Source organism: Stenella coeruleoalba (genome assembly GCF_951394435.1).
Source record: "Stenella coeruleoalba genome assembly, chromosome: 5".
Taxonomy (NCBI): Eukaryota; Metazoa; Chordata; class Mammalia; order Artiodactyla; family Delphinidae; genus Stenella; species Stenella coeruleoalba.
This window is the reverse complement of record NC_137150.1, coordinates 84,884,139-84,901,023: the sequence shown is the minus strand read 5'-3', so window position 1 is coordinate 84,901,023 and position 16,885 is coordinate 84,884,139. Positions and strand designations below refer to the sequence as shown.

Below are 16,885 nucleotides of genomic sequence, written 5' to 3'. Positions count from 1 at the left end.
TGCGGTACGCGGGCCTCTCACTCAACCTAATAGCTCCACCCATACAATGTAGTTATATGTACTGATAGTCAAATTTATTTATTTACCTATTTATTTGTTATGTATTGTATCTCCCCCAAATTCACATGTTGAAGTCCTACTGCCCAATACTTCAGAATGTGACTGTATTTGAGGATAGGATCTTTAAAGAGGTAATTAAGTTAAAATGAGGTCATTAGGGTAGGCCCTAATCCAAGATGACTGGTGTCCGTATAAGAAAAGGAGATTAGAATGCAGACCACACAGACATAGGGAGGACCACGTGAGGAGAAAGCAACCATCTACAAGCCAAGGAGAGGCTTCAGAAGAAACTATACCTGCTAACACCTTAATCTTGGATTTTGAGCCTCAAGAACTTTAAGAAAATTAATTTTTCTTGTTTAAGCCATCCAGCCTGTGTATTTTGTTATGGCAGCCCTAGCAAATAAGTCAATAAATAAATAAATATTGATAAATAAATAAATGTTACAAGTAAACTTGTATAGAATACCTATCCTTTGGGATGGGGAGGAGAACATATGTTAATAAATGATGCACAGAATTTCTCTGGAAGGACTGTCTTTGAGGAAGGGAAATGGGGGACACAGTACACAGGAGACCTAGTGTATATCTTCAAATGCAATTTTAATTTTTGCCACATGTATGCATTATGAATTAATTTTTGTCTTTCTAATAAACGCATTTAAGGCTATAATATTTCCTCAAGGTACATCTTTGTCCACAGCCCATAAATTTTGATAGGTAATATTTTCAGGTTATTAATTTCTAAATAGTATACAGTTTCACTTAAACATTATTTTTTAAATGCTATACTGAAAAACAAAAAAATAAACATTACCCCTAACCACATCCCTTTTTTCAAGGAGGAAAATCAAAGTCCCCATTACCACCTATTCATTGTACCCTCTCCCAGTTGGTAATCAAATTTGAGATCAATTTTCTTGATCTTTCTACAGAGTTATTTACATATATGCATTATCACATGCACAACTTTTTTTATAAAAATTAAATCATGCTCTATGTCACTCTGAAATATGCTTTATTTTTACTTAGAAATATGTTATGGACATCTTTCCAGTAAGTACATATCAATTTAACTTACTCTTTTTCATACCTGCATAGCATTGTGTAACATGGATGAGCCATCATTTATTTAGCTGTTACCCACTGATGAATACTCTTTATCCCTCTTTCTTTTTTATTTATTTTATTTTATTTTTAAAATTTTTATTGGGTTATAGTTGATTTACAATGTTGTTATCCTTCTTCCTTTTTTACTTCTGGGTTTTGTTTTGTTTTGTTTGCTATTAAAAACAATGCTGACAAAAAAAGGGTATAATCAACATCTTTTAAATTTTTCAGTCCAAAGCAACACAAAATATCTTATTATTGCTTAACTTGCATCTCCTTGAGGACTAATGAGGCTGAATACCCTTTCACATGTTATAAATCATTTATAGTTCTTTTTTCCATGATTTGTTTGTTTTTATTACCTTGACTTTTTCTTCCTTGTAATTTCAACTTTTATATCCTCTTCAAACTTAGGTAAAGTAAAAAGCTTTCCAAGAAGTTATATTTCTTCTTTTTTGTTCCACTTTTGTTAAGAGTGTGTGTGTGTGTGTGTGTGAGAGAGAGAGTGTGAGAGAGAGAGAGAGAGAGAGAGAGAGAGAGAGAGAGAGAGAGAGAGAGAGAGGGAACTATTTCCTTGCATTACAACTGGCAATAAAAAATTTTCAATTTTCAGAATTTGAGATTTTCTGTGTAGCCCTGTTACATGATATATTTTTGTTAAGTGTTATATGAGTATTTGAGAAGAGTGTGTATTTTTAGCTCCTTAGGTATAAAGTTTTATCAACTATTTTAAATTAAATGTTTGTTGTCTGGAATTAAATTTTGATAACAAGTTACTATGCATTTTCTTCCATTCAACATTTGCCTGGAGTATGTATGTGTGTATTTTATTTTTAACCTTTCTGCATTATTTTGTTTATATTTGTCTAAAATAACACAAATCTGGAGATTTGTTTCTACATAATTTAAGAGCTTTTTTAAAAAAAAATGAGAATGTATTACAGTCACATTTATTGTAACTATTGCTACATTTGGTCATATTTCACTTTTTCTCTCTTCCCTCCTCCACTAAGTTTTTACTTTTCCTTGGCTGGCTTTTTGTTTATTTTCCTCAATATCTTCTTCCCTTCTATATCTATTCTATTCATAAATATCCTTAACAATTTTAAGAAACATACTGTAGCGGACATTTGTTAGACATTTTCTCCTCTCCACTCCATGAACTTCCCCAATTCTCACTTAGGTATGTACCCCTCCCCAGCACAGTCCTTGTGCTTCAGTAGTAGGCCTTGGCAGGTCTTGGCAAATGATTTTTTTTCTGACAACAGTGACTGGTCTCTGACCTATCCAATCAAAGCAAAGCTCAGGACTTTTCTTTGATGATGTGGGTAGCTGTGCCCTTTCTCTCTCCAATTTAAAGAGAAAGCAGGTAATTCCAAATACTGAACTTGCAGACATCTTGCAAAAGAGGGAAGCCAGTATGAGGATGAAACTGACACACAAAGAAAAGCAAAGTTGAGAGGATAAAGCTGACAGAAAAGGAATCACATATCAATAACTTAAGATATACTAATATTAAATTTAAACAAATTTTCTTCCTATTAAAAACAGTATCTATGGTCTCCTCTTCTACCACTACAGAAGTTTTAACACACTCTAATTCTTACCCACCAAATGCCCACCATCTCCCCTCTGCCAAAGACTTACTAAAATTGTGCAGAATTTTAGTTCTAGAGTATTAGTTCTCCTCCTAGATATATATTTCATGTCCAACAGCTCATAGTTTTCTTCTTTGTTCTTTTGTACCACATTTTGAAAGAACTCCTTGGTCTGATCTTCTAGTTCATTAATTCAGTCATCTATTACAACCATGCTGCTATTCAGCCTGCTATTAATGTTTTTATTTCAGAAAACATGTTTTCAATTTCCAAAAACTGTCTTGTTCTTGTTTCTTTTTCATAGCACCCCATTGTTATTTTATGGAAATTATATTCCCTAAAATCTTTCAGGATTATTTTTGAATAACAAATATTATCTTTTATCTATTATATTCAATTTGTTTTCTCAAAAATCAATTCCTCTGTTCAGCTTGGTGTCCCTCTTTCACCCTCTTGATTTTCCTTAAATATTTAGTGAGTCTTGGTTAATCGAACTGATAGCTAAAGTTGGTTTCCCCAGCACAGTGGTTCTCAACTCTGGATGCACTGTAGAAATCATCTTTTAAAAAAGAAAAGAAAAGAAAAGAAAAGCTCCCTAGGTGCTTTTAATGGGCATCCACCACTAACAACCACTGCTTTAATATACGTGAATATCACTCTTCTCCCCATCATGAAAGTGTATGCTGATTATGAGAGTGCTGGCTATCCAGAGAATCATGCAGAGATGGAGGGGAGCAGCTAGATGGGTAACTTCTGAAGGAAGGAACCCTACTTTCACAGGGGCACTTAGAAGTTCTCTGAGGTATAACCCTGATTCTCTCTCTGGCCCTCAAGCCCAAGATGGAGATACACCCAATTTATATAAATAAGTTCTAGTAGCTTAGCTCGAGAGTAAACACTGTAATTAGCTATTCTAATTAGGCCTGGTACAGTTGTTCTAAAATCCAGTAACTAATTACCTTTTGACCATTGTTACCATCTGAATATTTGCTTTCCCCATCCCTCCCCCCCAAATTCATATGCTGAAATCCTAATCCCTAAAGTGACAGTATTAAGAGGTGGGACCTTTAGGAGATGATTAGGTCATGAGGGATTGGTGCCCTTATAAAACAAGGCCCAGAGAAGTCGCTTGCCCCTTCCACCTTGTGAGGATGCAGCAAGAAGTAGGCGGTCTGCAACTCAGAAGAAGGCCTTCACCAGAATCCAACCATGCTGGCACCCTGATCTGGACTCCCAGCCTCCAGAACTGTGAGAAATAAATTTCAGTGGTTTATAAGCCACCCAGTCTATGGTATTTCGTTATAACAACCAAAATGGACTAAGACAACCAACCTCAACTTTTCAAAGTCTCTGAGAATTGGGGTTTTCCACAATTGTGTTGGCAAAACTCACTTTTCTAGTGTTTCTGCTTTAAGCCTGTATCAGGTTGCAGATTTCTCAATGCTATAAGGTTTGTCACCAAGCTGCTCCTATATGCTTTTCATTTCTCCTAAAGTCCTCAATGTTTTTCGTCTTTAGATGACACCTTTCCCAGCTTCTCAACACTAATAAGGATGTGCCCTTATTCTCCCATTTTCTTATTCTTGTTATTTAACTGGATTTTTTCATTATACAAATAAAACACCCTTATATTAAACTACTCCGATCATTCCGAAGGATTTAAGTTGTAAAAGTAGTAGTCTTCTCCACCAACTGTCCTCCTCAAATGTCCTATTAACACTCTTTAGTACTTTCTTACTTTTTGGCACTGTAAGATGCTCCAGACTCATCTTGTGACATACATCCTATTGTTTCTCTGGAGAAGCCTGACTAATATAGTGGGTAATCAGTAAGGTGCAGGCAGGAGCTTTTTAAAGCTCCTCAAGTGATTGTGAGGCACGGCCACTGTAATCAGTAACACAGATTCTCTCAAGTTCCCCATATTCTTCACCTGACATTAATGAATGAATGGTAGAGTGGAGTGAGACTAGCCTTTGATATCAGACTGAGGATCAAATCTCAAAGTTGGCATTTACTAGCTATTTGCTTTTAAAAATAAGTATTCCTTGAAGTCTTAGTATCCTCACATTTAAAATTGGGAGATTATCACCAACCCCTCAAAGAACCCTTAGGAGTTTACATGATAATACGTTTAATGGATCAAGCAAAGTGCCTGGTATGTAGCAAGAGCTAAAGACACTTTACTTGCCTTTCTTCCATTTCCCCCCTAATTCACTGGGAAGATGAAGGTCATCTGATTCACCTTCCTTAACTGGATCCCACATTTATCATAACAGACCTCTGTCTATACATCTGTCCTTTCAGGCTACCAGAACATCCTAAAGCTAATTCCACCACCTGTGGAGAGAGATTCTATACTTGATTCTTTCCTCTTTAGTACTATATTCCCTCCTTAACCATTTCTCTCTTGTTTCCAAAATACAAAGAGTTTCCTCATATTAAACTGGAATTTACTGCCTTTTCTGTCTATCATTCCGTTTCTTTCCTCCTTTCCTATGAAACGTCTCACCTTTCCTTCACTGGCCAGTCTCTTCTAAAGCCCGTGGCAGTACGCCTTCTGATTGCTCCTGCTAGCCAAAACTGCTTTCTTAGAGGTCAGGGACTATTTTTCACCAAGTCAAAGGTCTTCTCCTCTCTGCAGGATTTGAGGCTGCTGATCTCTGCCTTTTCTTGAAATTCTCTCTCCCAGGCTGTCTTCCTCTCTCCAATTATGCATCATCTTTCTCTAACATGAATCCTCGTCTTTCTCTCACTTTGACTTCCAAGGCTGAATGCTTTTTTTCTATTTGCTTTTCCCCTGCAAAGTTTCAAATTGTTTCTGTGTAAAAGCTGTTATGTTTTCTACAATAAAGCTACATTTCAACACTGATCTTACTCCAAATCTTTGGTTAGGCAAAGCTCTCTTCAGAGCAATTCATTTCAAAACCAATAAACAAGAGTCTGTGTGCAACATGTCAAATGGCCTTGCCTCTTAAGAGACCTATTTCCGATTTCTCCATTTTATCAACGACACCAAAATTTTAACATGGCTTTAAACTCAAAAGTAACCTTCAGATCTTCTCACCGAATCCTATCAGTTTGTTGCACAATGTTCTTCTCATGTTTGTTACTACCACCTTAGATGAGTCCCCATTTTACATAGCTCTGGTTCTTTCTTGCTCCCAGCCTTTTCCCTATTCTTCAATGGTTTTATACTCCAATGTCTCATTCATCTTTCCACTGCGCTGTATCCTATCACATGCCTGTCCTGCTCCAGAATCTACAGTACCATTTTCCAACATCTACTGTATCAAATCCAAACTCTTGGGTCCTACCTTTCATGACTCTACCTCACATTGCCTTCTTTATTGCAGGGCTCACTCATCCATTTCTACGTAGTACAACACACAGAGGAGCAGGGTTATATAGCTGATCACATCATCTACTCTTCCCTCCTCCCCAATTCAGACAGATGTTTCCCTGTGCTCCTTATCAGCTAGTTTATTTTTTGCTAAATCTATGCTATTTTCCCACTGACACAACCTTTCCACTTTGCTCTGCTTATCCAAATCCTGCTAACTCTTTAAAGCCCCGTGCAAATACGTCCTCTTCTATAAAACCTTCCCTAATATTTCCAGCTAACACTAAACCTTCTACCTTTGTTCTGGACTCTATCACTCCCACTTCTTAGCAATTTTGTTACAAAAATATATCCTTTCTCTCATATATTATTAATTTCTCCTTCCCTATTAGTGTTTTTACATTAAAATATATTATTCATTTTTTTCCTATTTAAAAGATTAAAAATTTTTTTTTTCCTTTTCTGACCTTGCCACAGATTCTAGATGTTCCTAGTTTCTTCTCCCTTCCCACCATCAGGCTCCTTGAACAAGTAGTTTATACTCACTGTCCTTTCATCCTCACTTCCCATTCACTCTTCAACTCCCTGTTACATGGCTTTTATTCCTGAAACTGTTTACAACAAGCTCACACATCAGGATCTCCACACTGCCAGATCCTATGAACTCTGTAGGAAATATCTTGGTTTTGGCCTTCTGGCAATACCACCTCGCTCTTCCTTTGGACAGCTTCTCTGTCTGATTCCTGAGGTCTGATATGACTATCAAACATGGGCTCACCTCTGGGGTGGGCACAGGGCTGACCAACAAGACACTGCACAAGGAGGAAAACTGGCTGAGGCTGAGTTAGCCCCACAGACCCATGTGATCCTAGAAGCTGCTTTCTCTGGTCTTCCCAAGGCTTCATTATTCTACCTTCCTTCACTTCCATGAACTTACCAGTATCTATCCATAAATCCCCCTTTCTTGCTTAGGTTAGCCAAAGACAATTTCTGCTGCTCTAACCAAAGAGAAATTGATCCTGCAAGTGGAGTTGAGGTAGAAGTGGTACCTCTCATGGTTACACTACAAATTTCTTCTCCCTGTCACCTTCACTACAGGCTTCTGCTGTTTAAGAAATTATAGTAGCTAAGGGGAGACCGCTTTTGCCAAGGGACCCAATAATGGCTTCATTAATTTGGAGGGAAGGCTGTCTGGGGCTCCTCATGCAGCCAGGTAATAGACAAAAGGGAAGTCACAGGGAGCATAGGTGGGAACAGGGAGAACCCTGGGGCACCTCTATTTACTAATACTAGCAGCAAAATTACCACACTACTGCTACATTACACAGACAAGGTCTGCCAGGGCTCAGACCCCTCAGGGATAAAAGTTTGCATGTCTGACTACACATGTCTGACCCCAAAGTCCATGCTCTTTAACGTAAAAGTTTGCATGTCTGACTACACATGTCTGACCCCAAAGTCCATGCTCTTTAACGTACCACTTTCTACCATGACAATCTACTTGTAGCTCCTTAATCAAGAAATGCCCTCTCTCATCTCCATGCCTTTGCACCTATCACTGTGTTTGGAATGCTCATATCAACTTTCCAACTGGGAACTCCTAATTATCCTCTTTGAAACTTTCTCTGATCCCTACAGGTTAGTCCCAAACATCCTGACATAATACATACTCCACAATATCTTAACAGGAAATACACTCTATATGCTTATTGGCTATTCCCACTAGACCGTAAGCTTCTAAATGGTAGACACCACATCTTCCATATTGTATGCTCAGCAACTAGTACTCAGTACGGGAGTAATAAATGTCTATTGAAGGAATATCTGGTCTTTCTTAATTTTACATGGTATTAATCACTGCATCATCAATTTTGAGTACTTACGTTTAAATTAGCTAATGAATATTGTGTTCAGCCCCTTATTTGATATGATGCTCTCCAATCCTCCCAATAAGTCTAAAAACTTCTTGAGAGCTGAGTCCACACCATTTACTACTTCTGTATTCTCTTTAGCACCTAAGAGTATTTGGACACGTGGTAAACACTCAATAAATACTTGATGAACTGAATTAAAAACAGCATATTAGCACATTAATAGGAGCAATTTATTATGCCCTACTGATCTAATTAAAAGATCTGGACTTCTGAAGTAGTGCAATTGTACCCGTATGGAAAATTTAATGAGAAAAAGAAAAATTATCTAATTGAACAGTTAACAGCTTTTCTCTTAGAGTTCCACAAATATTTTACAGATAACAAGAGTCGACTTCCAGAGCTCAGAATAAAAGACTCAAGGCATATATTTCCATGCATGTTGGAAGGATGATTACATGTTTAAGCGATCTATCATAACCATAATTACTTAAATTCCACTAATCCCTAATAAATCCATAATAGGAGTCTAGGACATAAAAATATTTAATAGTGAAATCAGTTAATGCCAAATCAACCTATGCTAAAGATGTATATGGTTATCTTTGCATAATACATAACACAACAGTCATTTACTCATTTCACAAACATTTTTTGAGTGCCTACTAATAAGTGCTATGTTAGGTCCCAGAAGTACAAAGATGAAGAGAACACAGTTGCTATGTTCACGGGGTTCTAGCTCCACATGCTGCAATGGTATTTAAGAATACAGTGTAAATCATACCTCCTGGAGCTCTCAATGTGGCTGCTCTAGGGGTAGCAGGCTCATGGAGAAGGTGGATAAACACATACTCAACGGCAATGTGATTAGTGTTAACACAGAAATAAGTACAAGCTGTTATGGGGCCACAGAAAATCATCAACCTACTGAAGAAGTCAGGAAAATACATGGAAGAAACTGACATCCATACATGAATTCAATGTGAGTTAAGATGTGAGGAAGCTACCACGACAGAAACATCTGGGATGGAATCAAACCTGAAACTATGGTTGCAAACAGAGTGGGGAGGTTTCAAAGCAAATCAATCCAACCTACAGCAAACTATTGTAGAAGAGCGAAAACTAAAATACTCCTTGCCGTTAAGTTTGAGAATAATGAAACACATATACAAAAGAAGTTATAAATAAATGTATTAAAGAAAAAGAAAGTTAAACCACTACATGATGTAACCACAAAGGGAGTCTTTTAAACAATATGTGGATTAAAAGTTCAAAGGGAGCCAATCACTGAAGAGAAAGGTCTGTCCAGGAAAACCTTCATTAAAGTTTAGGGTTAGAACTGTTGTCACTGGGGAGAGGGCGCACAGGGAGGGGCATCCATATGCTGAGAAAGATCAATGTCATTAACAAAAGAAGGGATCTGAACTGCATATCTGTGGGACCACAAGGAGGCTCATGCTGGGAAGTAGCGGGGGGGAAAGCTGGACACATGAGTGAAGGCCTAATTTAGAAGAGCCTGGAAGGCAAGCCTAGTGGATTGGACATTGCTCTAGACACATAGTAGTTCTCAACCCTGACTGCTGAATTGAAACACCTGGGGAGCTTTAAAAACTACACCTACAGCTGAGGTTAACCCCACATCAAAAGTAAGAGACTCTCTGGGGCAAGCAGTCTGGGCATTAAAATGTAAAAGTACATAAGATGATTCTACTGTATAGTCCAGACTGAGAACCACTGGGTTAGAGGATAAAAAGGTAAGACATGAAAGATATGGTTAAGACCCAAGCTTGATTCAGTCTCTGTTTATAAGCAACAATTCTGAGTTGATTGCCTGTTGAAGCCTATCTCCTAACTTGAGTTAAACATTCTCAGTTTTCTTATGTTTCTTTTCCCTTGTTGACAATCCTAAGGTCTGAAAATAGGAAAACAGCAGATCAATTTCTCTTACCTGCCTATTTCACTGACTGCACAGTCTGCACCTTTAGAATTTTATTTCCATGAAATAAAATTCATGTAATTTTATTTATAGCATTTCAATCCTATGCTGCCCTTGAATCCCTGCAATGAGGTGCTTTTATTCCAAAGAATGTTCTAGGCTGCATGCATATCTGGATTTTATAAAACTTCTTTTTTAAATATAGAGAGAATGTAATACCTATGTATAAAAAAGTCATACTGCTTAGATTAGAGAAAAACGTGAGATTAAGTTCTTCTTTACACTGTTCCTGAGACAGGATACTGTTCCTGGTTTCATTAGTGCAATGATTACAAAGTATTTTGCTTATTTTGTAACAATTACTTTTAACGTACTTCACAAATAAAGGGAAACACCAAATGTATCCCATACAGCAACTCTGTACTACATTAAACACGCGTCCTGTGTAGGAGGAAAAAGTCATCAAAGTGATTAGAGTGCATGACAGCCTGTTGATCCTTCAAAAAGCAGGTTTACTTGTTTGATTGCTTTTTAAGAAAAAGCAAAGGTACAAATATGCTTCAGAATCTGTTACTCGCGGAAGGGTTTATTCAAGAAATCTGTACTTTGATAAGTAAGCAACTCTCTTTTTTCCGCAAACTTAAGTTACCCACAACTGTCTAGTTTTGTGTGGTGTTAGGTCAATATATCTACTTAATAGTAAAAACAGCATGAGAACGTAAGCTGGAAGTCATCAGCTGGGATCCCACATATAGGTTTATGCATTCTCTTATCTCCAGATAAAGTTAATAAATTCGAAGGACCATATCCCACTGTAACCGTAGTGGGGGGAGGGGGAAGGGGCCAGCGGGTATGGGAGAATCGTTCCTATTCAGAAAGGAAAAGAAAGGCTTCTAAAAAGAAGACGCAAGCCTAACTCTCCGACACAGGTGTCAGAGTTAAAAAGCAAGTCACAGGAGTCTGACCAGTGGGTCCGAAGGAAAATCGGAGGGCAAGGAAAGAAGAGGGAATGAAGGAAACAGGAAAAGGTGAAGGAGGCGGGCAAAGGCCATCCGGTATGAACCTGAATGCCCAGCTCTTTATGCACTCGGGGCAGCGTGGAGCCCTTCTCGCCCCGCGCGCATGTCGGGGGTCGGTACGCAGCGCGATCCCCCCACGGGCCTGGCACCAGGGAACGCGGGCGCCGGGAGGTCGGGGAGAAGAGGGGTGCGCGCACCTTCGGCGCTCGCGCCCCACTAGGCTCCGCACGCAGGGGTCCCCAGGAGGAAGACACACTTTGCGCAGCCCTCGCCTCCGGGAGCGAGGAAGGGGTGGGTGGAGCAGAGCCCGGAGCCGCCCCCCGGAGCCGCCCCCGCAGCCCCGGCCCCCGCCCCCCGCCCCGGCTGTCAGCGGCCCCCTCCAGCAGTCACTCACCCCGGGGCTGCGTGGGCTCGGCCGCGGCGGCGGCGGCGACCCCAGCCTGGGTCATGATCCCAAGCGGGTTCCACAGGGTTGTCCGACCGCCCGGGCGAATCTCTCAGTCTGCGGCCGCCGCTTGCTCCTCTGGGGCTGGGGGAGCGCGGGCCCAGGCCCTCCTCTCCCCCCGCCCCCGCCGCCTCTTCCTGCGGCCACTGCCGCAGCTGCGAGCCCGAGCCTTCAAGGCCGGAGACCCGGCGGCAGCACGGCCTCAACTTTCCCAGCCCCCCTCCCCCCGCCCCTCCCGACCCCTCCCCCCGCCCCTCCCGCGGCCGCCGCTCGGCTAGCTAACAGCCTATCCTGGGTGTACCGCGGTCCCGCCTCTGCCACTCATGGCACCAATCCGATCCCGGGGAGGCTGCCGTGGTAGCCGATCAGAACCCGAGACGCCGTTGCGCTCTGCTAGAGGGCGGGAGGAGGTGGAGGGAAAAGTGAAGAGTGAACGGGCCTCTGGCGGCCCAATGAGGAGGGCCGGGGGGCGGAGGTGTGCAAGTTGGGTTGAAGGAACAGGAAATATTCTTAAAGGTAGAGTGATGGGCAGGACGGAAAGCCAGTAGGTGAATGGGAAAGAGGTGGGCCTGGTTCGTTAAAGGGGACGCCTTGAGAACCTAAAAAAGGAGGTGTTTTAAGAAACTTCTTTGTATCATGGTCTCTGTTCTGCTTCACACGTCTTCGGTAGGAGTTTGGAAGTGGAAAAACTGGAAAGGAGGAGGGCACGGAAGGCTTTCAGAAACGATTAGAGAGATCCTTTTAGCCTAGAGGGCAGGAAGGCGGGATGATGCCTCTGTAACACAGGAGGTGGGGAAGAAAAAAGAGATTGCAGATGTCTCCGGCTGCCATTTCACTGGAAGATCGTTGCCGACCTGACGCTGCTCAGATTTGTTGGCTGTGGTCATCTGTCATTTTTCATTAGCCACAAAGGCGGATTCCTGCGAACTGGAGATGACAGTGTTCAGAAATGTCCTGGGGGCCTCCTAGCTGGGGGAAGCGAATATGTGACATTCGGGGATGGGATTTGGAACTTCAAGCTTGGGTTCTTATAGACCTAGATCTGGGAGGTACAGAGCCGCGGGTGATGGCATGGAGACCTGAGGGTCCGCTAATTCCAAGATGGGTTTGGGGCCCTGGAACCGTGGTCACAACTCCCTTTTCCTGGTTTTACTTCCTATTTCGTAACCCCTCCTCCCCTGAAACAGGTGTCCTCCACCTAGTGGTGATGAAAGATTTCCAAGCGCTTCCACCACCAGGTTCGGAAATGTCCCAGATCTTACATGTCCAGGGGCTAGACCAGGCAACTTCCAGAAGGTGCACACAGGGCATGGCATAGTGGGAATTACTTGAGCCTGTGTACAGAGGAAGCTGACCTTGTATTGGGAAAAGGTGTGAAGTTAAACAGTAACCACACCTTATGTTTGTACAGCAGTTTAAAAGCTATGATGAAACAGAAGGCCTTTAGTGTTACTTGTAAACTATGGCATGATAAACAGCCTGGAAATTTTCTTTAACTCTTGCATCTCAGCATATAAAGTTCTAGCCTCTGAATGCATTTAGCATACCCAAATCAAAGCTGCAGATAAGACCCTAGGATTCAGAGCCTAATAGTAATGCTAATATAGCGCCCGAAATTGTATAGTATTAGTTAGTATGTCCAGCTGTAGGAAATAATTTCCACTGTGATCAGAATATAAGGTATTCTTGTTAAAAATTATTCTGGTTAATAAACATCATATCTCGGGTATGTATGATTTTCTAAGGAAGTGCAATGCATCGAGCCTAAAGTAAAATAACACAAATAGTTTTGACAGTTCAGAAAACAGTTGTTAAGAGTTTCTTTGGACCACCATTGAAAACATACATGAATACATTTCTGGCACAGTGTAGAAATGTTAAATTTCTATTTGATAAAAGGTGGGGGTGGTAAATTGGGAATTTGGGATTAACAGATACAAACTATATAAAAAAACAACGAGGACCTACTGTATACTACAGGGAACCATATTCAATATCTTGTAATAAGCTATAATGGAAAACATTGTAAATCAGCCATACTTCAATAAAAAATTAACAACAACAACAACAGAAAGGTCTGAATGTTCGCTTTTTAATTTAGTCCTCATTCCCGACTGAAACCCAAGTCCCAATCATAGATCTCTTCGTTGACTTTGCCTATTCAACGTTGGTTTACGGCTCTAGATGAGAGGATGACATCAGAATATCGCACCAGTCCAATTCCCGGCTAGCTGACATGTGCTTATAGTACCTACACTGATAATAAAATATGGTGGCCAAGTGAAACTGGTCTCCCTGCCTCTAGGCCAAATCCATTTTTCACACCGCTGGAGTAAATATGATTTTCACCCACGTACTTAAGATCCTTCAGTGGCTCTAAAAGACTCTCTGCATGACTTACAAGCCCCTTGCTTGCCTCCCCAGTTTCATTTCCTGACACCTCTTTTTTCCTGTTCCTGGGGATGAAAGACTAGGGGACGGAGGGGCTCTCTGGGCTCTACTCTACCCAACACCTCCCTGCTCCCAGAAGAGGGGGCCGCGCAGAGTGTGCCTCCTCGCAGGGGACCCCTGCGTGCGGAGCCAGGTGGGGCACGAGAATGGGGGTGCGCGCGCCCTTCTTCTACCCAACCTCCGGGCGCCCCGCGTCGCAGGATGCCAGGCCCGCGGGGGGCTCACGCTGGGCCCCTATCCCCAGATGCGTGGAGGGCTAGAGAGGCTCCAAGCTTGCGTGTTCTTTTTAGAAGCTTTCGGAAATGAATGGCAGCGGTACAAGCGAACGGTCAATTGTTTTCCAGGATGGTTGTAGTATTTCGCATTGTCAACAGCAATATATGCGGATTCCAGGTACTCCACATCGCCAACCTTTGATATGGTCAGTCCTTTTCATTGTAGCCCTATGGTGAGTGTGAAGTGGTCTCTCGTGATTTTAATTTGCACTTCACTAATTACTACTGGTGTTGAGCATATGTTCCATGTTTATTGGACAGATACACATCTTATTTGGTAAAGTGTTCAAATCTTTAGCCCATTTTAAAAGCAGGATGCTTGTCTAGTTATTGAGTTGTAAAAGCTCTTTGTACCCTCTGGATAAAAGTTCTTTCTCAGATATATGTTGTGCAAATATTTTCACCTAGTATCCTGGGGGGGGGAGGGGGACAAAACCAAGATCGCTTTTTTAAGGAATCTTCAATAAACTGAACATATTTAAAATGTACAACATGGCAGGTTTTGAAGTTTGTAAGCACCTGTGAAACCATCTCCACAATAAAAAATGAACATATCTAGCCTGCCCTCAGTTTTCCTCATCCTCCTTATTCACTCCTTCCTCTTGCCCTCATCCTGTTCTCCAGGCAACCACTAATCTGCTTTCTGTCACTACATTCGTTTCATTTTCTAGAATTGTAAATAAATGGAATCTTTCTGTTTATATTTTTTTGTCTATCTTCTTTCATTCAGCATGGGGGGGGAGGGAGAGGTTCATCCACTTTGTTGTATCAATAATTCATTAGCTTTTGTTGCTAAGTAGTATTCCATCATATGGATATATCATATATATTCACGTTGGTGGACAGTTAGATTGTTTGCAATTTTTGACTATTACAAATAAAGATGCTAGAACATTTGTGTATAAATTTTTGCATGGACATTTGCTTTCATTTTCCTTGGGTAACAATTTGGTAAATATCCAGTGGAATGGCTGAGTCAGGTGCTAAGTGTACATTTTTTAAACAACTGCCATATTGTTTCCCAAAGTTGTTATACCATTTTATATTTTCACTAGTAGACTCTGAGGATCTGAATTGTACCATAGCCTTATCAACATTTAATATGGTCAATCTTTTAAAATTTTAGTCATTCTAATAGGTGTATAGAGGTATTTCCTTGTGACCTTAATTTGCATTTCCATAATGACTAATGATACTGAGCATTTTTCATGTACTTATTAGCCATTTGTATATCTTTTATGAAGTTCTGTTTAAAGCTTTTGCCCATTTTTATTGGGTCATTTGTTATTTATGGGGTTTTAAGAGTTCTTTATGGATTCTGACTACATAGCCTTTATCAGATGTGTGATATACAATATATTCTCCCAGTTCTGGGTTGTCTTTTCATTCTCCTGTTTTTCAAATAGTTGTTCTTAATTTTAAGTCCAATTTATCAATTATGGCTTTTATGAATTATGCTTATGGGGTCATATCTAAGAAATCTTTGACTAACACAAAGTCACACAGATTTTTCTATTTTTCTTCTAGAAGTATTATAGTTTCATGTTTTATATTTAGATCCACGGTGCCTTTTAAATTGCTGTATATCACAGAACTATGGATGAAAAATTCTTTTGTATTGGGAAGTCCAGTTTTTCAAGCACCAATTGTGGTTTTTTTGTTTTTCTTTCTGGCTGCACAGCACAGCATGTGGAACTTCCCCAACCAGATATTGAACACAACCCGTGCCCCCTGCAATGGAAACATGGAGTCCTAACCACTGGACCACCAGGGAAGTACTCAAGCACCAACTGTAACCACCATCCTTCTTCCACTGAGATGTCTTTGTACCTTGGGCAAAAATCAGTTGACCATATATGTGTGGTTGTTATTTCTGGACTCTATTCTGTTCCATTGATCTATTTATTGATCTTGACACCAATACCACAGTTTTAATCACTGCATTTTTTTTTTTTTAATTCACTGCAGCTTTGTAAGTCTTGAAGTCAGGTAGTGTATGTAAGTCCTCCAATTTTCTTGTTCTTTAAAAAATTGTCTTAACTATTCTAGGTCTTTCACATTTCCATATAGACCTAAGCTTGTCAAGAAGAAAAAAAAAAGCCTGCTAAAATTTTGAGTGGGATTTATAATTCAATTTGGGAAGAAATTACAACTTAATATTGAGTCTTTGGATTCATGAATGTGTTCTCTCCATTTATTTGGGTCTTTTAAATTTTTCTCTGAGGAGTGTTTTATAGCTTTATGCATACAGGTCTTGCATATATTTTGCTAAATATCTCTAAATATCATGTTTATGCTATTGTAAATATTATTAAATTTCAAATTTTAATAGCTGGATATACGATTGATATTTGTACCTTGTGGACTTGTTACTCTCACTTATTAGTCCTAGTTTTTCTTTTAAGTTATCTTAGCATTTTCTACTACATCGTATCATCTGTAAATAAAGACAATTTCTTTCTATCCAATCTACATACAGGCTTATTATTTCTTTTCCTTGTCTTACTGGACTGGCTAGGGCTTCCAGGGCAATATTGTATAGAAGTGGTGAGAGCAGTCATCCTTGCCTTTTTCACAATCTCACATATAAAGCATCCAGTTTTTCACCATTAAGTATGATGGCAGCTGTAGGGTTTTTACAGATACCCTTTCCAAGTTAATTTTCTTTTTATTCCTTTGTCATTGAAAGTTTTTAATCGTGAATGAGTACTGGATTTTTCTGCATCTACTGAGATAATCATGAGGGATATTGGTCTACTGTTTTCTTGTAATGTCTTTGT

The 16,885-nt window shown here is 40.1% G+C and overlaps 1 protein-coding gene across 3 annotated transcripts in view; it reads right to left on the bottom strand.

Moving 5' to 3' along the window:
* USF3 (upstream transcription factor family member 3) overlaps positions 1 to 11,587 on the bottom strand; it is a 44,224-nt gene extending 32,637 nt beyond the window's left edge. For all 3 annotated transcript variants that reach the window (XM_079922269.1, XM_079922268.1, XM_079922270.1), the window contains exon 1: positions 11,329 to 11,587. The gene's annotated coding sequence lies outside the window, so the exon portion shown is untranslated. The remainder of the gene's footprint in view (positions 1 to 11,328) is intronic.
* Positions 11,588 to 16,885: the final 5,298 nt, after the last annotated feature.